The 6,755-nt window shown below is 41.4% G+C and overlaps 1 non-coding gene across 1 annotated transcript; it reads right to left on the reverse strand.

Moving 5' to 3' along the window:
- Positions 1 to 3,838: 3,838 nt before the first annotated feature.
- On the reverse strand, positions 3,839 to 3,932 carry trnai-uau (transfer RNA isoleucine (anticodon UAU)). Its single transcript has 2 exons — positions 3,895 to 3,932; positions 3,839 to 3,874 (listed from the first exon to the last, which is right to left on the reverse strand). It is a non-coding gene; the product is annotated as a tRNA-Ile (tRNA).
- Between the last annotated feature and the right edge of the window lie 2,823 nt (positions 3,933 to 6,755).

Below are 6,755 nucleotides of genomic sequence, written 5' to 3' on the forward strand. Positions count from 1 at the left end.
GATCTTTTTCTGCATACGTCAAAAGAAATTACACTGTTATCTCTCCACCAATGGTGCCTCTAGGAATGTTATAGGGGATGGAAATTATTACTCCCACACTCTTCTATACTAACCACTAAGGGATTCAGACATGAAGCACTCTACTCTAGCACTCTAGTGGATGTTTTTTAAAGAGGAACTCTGATTTCAGCACAGAGTCTAGTTAGGTGGTACAGTTAAAACCCACAGTGGAAAGCCAATAGAGGAAGGAGGCACTTCAAGCTCAATCCAGCCACAACACACATCTGCAATAAATTCAAACTGACACTGTACCCAAGGCTGGATCATCGATGAGCACAGCGAGGAACTTCCCTCTGGGCCGCAGAAGTGTCAACAGGTAGTATTTCAGCTTAGAAAAACTGTACATGTTGACCAGAGAATGGGTGGACAGGTAAATCTACTACCTGCAAGAGACTGAGAATTTGGCCTGATACAGCAGACTGCCTGTTTTGGAGGAGAAACAGAAAACAATAAGGAAGTTTTTCATAGAAATTAAAGATTAAAACCATAAAATGGGTCAAGGATCTGCAGCTGTGGTTCCCCACATGACATGATTAGTACATGTTTTACATGAACTGTCTGGTCTCATAGTGAGAGTCTCATTTGGAACACTATTACAAGAAAATGTGTTCCTCATTTTCAGATAATCTTTGCAGCTGATTTTTTTAGATGTTTTTGGGGCATTTTATGCCTCTATTGGTGAGTCAACAGTAGAGAGATGACACAAAATGAGGGGAGAGAGAGATGGGGAATGATATGCAACAATAAATGTCCACGGCTGGACTCAAAACAGGGACGTTGAAGCTCATGGTCAGGGCATGAAAACCTCCAAACCACCAGGGCGCCCCAACTATGATGACTGATTCTCAGGGCCTCAGTATGATTCAAACAAGGCCAATGTCAGAACAGAGTATTTAAAGAGTTGGTGGATTTTTGAGAAGCCAGGACCAATTCTTGCACAACCAGTGTGTAAAGAAAGATGATATTTCATTAATTCAAATAAATAAATAAGATGTGCAAAGAAATAAAATGTACACTGGAGTGAAAACTGGGTTGGGGGAGATTAAAGAATAAGTGCGTTTATAAAGATGTTTAGTTAGATAGTGTATCAGTGGATCAGAGTTATGATGTGAGTGTGTGTGTGTGTGTGTGTGTGTGTGTGTGTGTGTGTGTGTGAGGGGAAAGCTGGGCTTATCCGTTGTCATTTTGTGTTTCTCCCTCAGGATTAGACTTGTGTCTTATTAATGAAAAACTCATCAGATATCAGAACAGTTCCCTGAGGAAGCAACCAGGGTTATGAGACACAGGTCAGATTAAGACCCTGTTTAAATGCTGTGTGTGTGTGTGTGTGTGTGTGTGTGTGTGTGTGTGTGTGTGAGAGAGAGAGAGAGAGAGAGTGAGCAGAAGAGGGACAGCAGAGTGGTATTTAATTTTCCAAGATGGGGGATTATCACTGGCAGAATTTGATCATTCTGCTCTGATCGGGATGTTCAATCACAGCTTATCCCAAATATTAAACTCTCTGTCTTTTGTCCCCTTACCCCCTCAATCCCTCACACACACACACACACACACACACACACACACACACATATTTCCACACATACGGACGCTTGGGCCACTCCAACTGCTGAGCTTCTCATTGAGTAAAGTGGCCCGCTGAGCCTACTGTCAGGGTGGTGTGTGTGATTGTTCAGCCACCTGGTCACCTCAGGGGATGGGTGAGGAGGAGGAGGAGGATGAGGAGGCGTTGTGGGGTGGGGTGGAGTGAGGTGAGGTGGGGGTCTCTGGAGGGGTGATGCCAGGCTTTAGCGTCTTATGGAAGCAGCTGAGGAGAGTAAATTAAAAAACTGTTACGTCTAATCCGGAGCAGAAAGAACAAGTGGCACACACTCCAAAATCTGATCCCTTGTCTTTACATGGATCTGGATGAGCTTAAACACACACACACAGACGCCGACAACACATACACACACTACAATATTCCCTCAAATGATATGCCCACATGCATTTACATGAATACATACACACATATTCCCTGCTGCTAAATAATCTGTGATTGTGTCCTGGGCTGGATAGAAGAGGGAGGGAGGGAGGGAGGTACAAGGCCCTGATCTGCACTCTCATTTTCAGCCTGGAGAATCTGCACCCGGGACATCTGGGTCACATCATTACAGCAATCTTCTGCTTGTTCATTCCCAGCTTTATAGGGCTTAGAGTGACAGACGTGGACACAAACATTCACACAAAGCACACACACACATACAAGGATACAGATTTATACAAGATGCAACAGTCGAGAGCAGTGAAATAAGTTGTGTCTAAAAAAGATTGATGGTTGTTGGGTGGGGGGTCTTAAGTAACACAGATGTTAAGATACAGTGAAGAAACTGAGCAGTGTGCATGCTGTTAAAAGGTGTGTGTATTGAACAATGTCACTAAATACATTTGTGAATTATTATAAGATTTGTGACACACTGATCTGCAGCACTCACCAGACAAACTTTTCTTGAAGAAGATAAATGCGTGTCTACAGTTAGAAAAACATGTTGAGAGCTACAGGGCTCTGTCTCGTGTAGCTGCACTGCTCTCTAGTGGTGAAAAGCCAGTCTCACAACTGGGTAGCAGTTCCAACTAAGTACCAACAGGGGGCGCTGCTGCATGACTTACCTGAGAGGACGGAGGCAGGAGGCAGGGAAGAGAGCCTGTTGTCATTAAATATAGTTTGTATAAAATAAAAATGTCTTGCTTTCTTTGTTTTCATACTGTCCAAAGTGAAAAATCCAAAATAAGTTTGCTTCAGTTGAGCGTTTGATGAAGGAAGACATTTTTTTTTAACTTTTATATTATTTACTACTTTACTTTCACTTGTTATTATTTTTTATTTGTACTTAATCTTTCTGGCAAACAACATGGTTCTTAATATGACATTTACTGAAACAAATGGAAGTTAGATTATTAGTTAATTATTATTCTTGGAATCATTATTATCAGCGTGTGCATAAACAGAAAATATGACCCCAGAGATATAAGAAAAGAAGAAAAAGTAGAATAAGAAAATAATTTCACTACATCCACAAAACTTGTCACATGTTAGCAGTTAATGAGCTACAGTATATTCAACCATTTCTAAAGGTGTTAAAGTTTGAAGTAAGTTCATTTACCCTTTATCTTAACTTCTGTTTTATTCTATTCCTTGAAATCCTATACATAGCCTTTTATAGTCTTGTGTAAAGCACTTTGAATTACCTTACTGTTGATAGGTACTATAAACCGGCCTTGCCTTATGCTTGTCCCTATTATACATGACTTTACAAAGAAAACAACATTTTCGCACATCTCTTAAAACAAAGGACACTCTGTTGGCTTAGTGTATCACATTATGCAGTGAAAGAAAAGATGTCCTTCAACACATGAGAGAAGTCATAAGAATGTAGAATATCACGCCTGACAACATGTTTTATTTGATATATTTGATGTAGAGTCCTAAAAACCTTCACTTGCGTTACATTGACAGAATCATACTTAAATTACATGACATTCTGGTTTAGTATTGTATTGAGCGATGTGCAGAGTGTACTGTATTTCACTTTCATTGATCAAACACACCTGTTGACAGGAAGTAAGATGCCAGTGTGTTTATCGTGTACATTAAGAGTTGTACCTGAATATAGCGCCACTTTTATGGAGGGGGAATTACTATGTGACGTCATTACCACGTAGTACAGGAAGTTCTCCCTCTTATTCATGGTCTGGGGTTTGCCTGCATGTCAACAGGTGAGGGTTAGTCTAAAAACACTGCTCCAGGTGAGGCTCGAACTCACAACCTCGGCATTGCTCTGCTGAATACTGTCATATAAGTACCGCGCGCTAACCGATTGCGCCACTGGAGCTTCGGCATAAATCGGACAGGAATTCGGCTTAAGGCAGAAACAAGCACCTGTGACGAGCAAACATTTTCTAACTTGATTAATTTCTGTTTTGAATGAAAGTAGCGTTGGAAATCATGGAGACTGGAGGAGAACTTCTCGGGACGCTGCTGGTCTCAGAGTCCAGCAGCTTACACATAGCCGATTTACGTGATGCGTTCAAGTACCTCTCACAAAGCTCCGACTTCCACCTTCAACAGTTGTTTCAGCGTTTCCTTGTTCGAATAACAAACAGCGCGAGACTGAAAATACATTTCTGTTTCCGTTGACGTATTTTAGAAGGACACCACAACTGACATTACTAATAATAATGAAACATATATACCTGACACTTCATCATGTCTTACTCTTTTTTACTCGAGTTTTTTGCAGCCCCACATTGTGATTCAGGCCAATAAGACACATGTATGTTGACAATAATTCATGATATAGCTGTAAAACCATAAATATGACAAGTTTGAGTGTATCACAGTGCCATGAATCATATGTAGATTGTAGATTTCACTATGTAACAGATCTCTTTATCACCATTATATATATATATTTCATACTCTATACTCTCCCTATATATATACATATACTTTTTTTAAACTCATAAAAACTCACTTAGTGCTTCATAAAATAACTTATAATATTTCTGACAGCATCTGAAGGCAGCAGATTCTGCTGTGCTCCGACTGTACCAGTGATAAACTAAAAAATAGATACATTATATGGCCAAAAGTATGTGGACATCCCCGTGATTTGGGTTGTCTTTTGTGGTTTGGGTTTGGCCCACTTTAGTTAAGGACAGTGAGTGTGCTCTCTCAACTTGGTAGCAACAGTTTGGGGAAGATCCTCTCCTGCTTCAGCCTGACAATGTGCAACATGCACAAAGCCAGGTCCATAAGGAAATAATTTCATGTGAACTTGACTGGCACAGAGCCCTGACAGCAACCCCATCCAACATCTTGGATTAACTGCGAGTCAGTCCTCACCACCCAAACCAGTGGCCAACCTCATTGATGCTCTTGTGGCTGAATGGTAACAATCCCTGCAGCCAGCTTACAAAACTGGTGGATAGCAGCATATTAATGCTTTTTTAACTAGCACATTTGGGTGTGATGTTCAGGTGTTTTGGCTACTGTGGTATATTACTATCTAAACTTTGAGTCACATGTGCAGCTGTTACAGACGACATGATGACCATGTTACATCTGCTGAGACATTTTCTAATCCCCTGCAGAGCCACATGCCTGTAGCTGAAACAAATCCAATTACAACATGTCAGGTTCAATCTAAATATTGTCTTCCTTTGTTTCTGATTTTCACCTCCAGCGGGAAGACAGCAAAAGGAAAAACATGCACACGCATACACACACACACACACACACACACACACACACACACACACACACACACACAGTGAAGTACCTTGAGGCAGGCTTTAAGCTTCCAAGAACATGATTTATGTTCTGAGACCACTTCTCATTCCTCATCAACTGTGTCAAATTGCCATATTTTGTGGGGGTATTTCACGACATCCTCAGGCCACAGTGTGTGCCAGGCCCCATCTATTACACCCCCTCCTCAAGAGCAACACAAAGAGAGACGGTGTAGGAGGCTGGGAGACAGGGCAGGCTGTCAGAATATGACACCACGAAATGACTCACTGAGACTGGACACCATAATCTGACACTGTGTTGTTGATGTTGTTGTTTTGTTTTTTTTATTATCATTATTCTCAGCATATTCATAATTCAACACGACATACAGGAAACACTAACATAAACATTCTGAATGAAAGAGAAGAAATCATGTGACCCAATCGGTCAGCGGAGGCTTTCACCTCGAAGACATGCGGCGGCGATGCCAGTTTTAAAACTCATAATCAAACACACCTCAAGGCTGGAGGCTTAACCGGCAATATTTTGCAGCAACGCTGTATGGCAATAGTGTCATGCAGCAGGGAGAGAGAGAGGTCTGAAAACAGGATAAACTTGACTGTTGGCTTTAAAGATCAAATGCATTGAAGAAAATACATTTTTAGCAAACAGCTGCTGGCAAAGTTGCTCATATTTTTTGCCTCAAAAAGTTGCCGGTTCATCGCAGCCTTGAGGAAAACATGACAGATCCATGCCCTTTTCTGCTGCAAAGGAAGAGCTTTAGCACCCATGTTAGGGCTAGGTAGGTACAGTCAGCCATAGAAATAGGATGAGTAGATTTACAGTGCTGTAATGACATATACAACATATTATACACAGGTTCATGAGGGAGGCTTATGCTGTTTGATGCAAGCTGGCTCTCTATTTCTTTGCCTTGTTATCTTTTCAGACCTGCAGATTTGTCATGAATAATTGCTTTTTTTGTGGGGGGTAAAGTTGTAGAGGGTTTGTAAAATAATGTCCCCAGGTCATCATTCTTCAACACCAGCTCCGGCTCACTGAAAAACTGCAGGTAAAACAGAATTTAAAGCAGGCGTTTCTTAAAAAGGCCGCATGTTCAGTCTTCGTGTAGTGCATTTTCTTTTTATTTCATTTGCCTCTTCTCCGATGTTAAAAGAACCTCAGTCCCCACAAATGTAATCCCACCCCACACCCCCCAACCCTTCCCAATCCAGCCCCATGCCCCCACCCCAGCCCCCACCCCAAAATAACTTTGTACAAACTGATAAAACTTCACAACAATTCACCATCAACACAAAGGTCACACAAAGTTCTGTCGTTATGTCCATCCATAAAAAAAACAAGAACAGCACACTCAACATCCCCTCTTACTCTCATGTGGCATGATCACACACAAACACAC

The sequence above is a fragment of the Enoplosus armatus genome, chromosome 20 (assembly GCF_043641665.1).
Source record: "Enoplosus armatus isolate fEnoArm2 chromosome 20, fEnoArm2.hap1, whole genome shotgun sequence".
Classification (NCBI taxonomy): Eukaryota; Metazoa; Chordata; class Actinopteri; order Centrarchiformes; family Enoplosidae; genus Enoplosus; species Enoplosus armatus.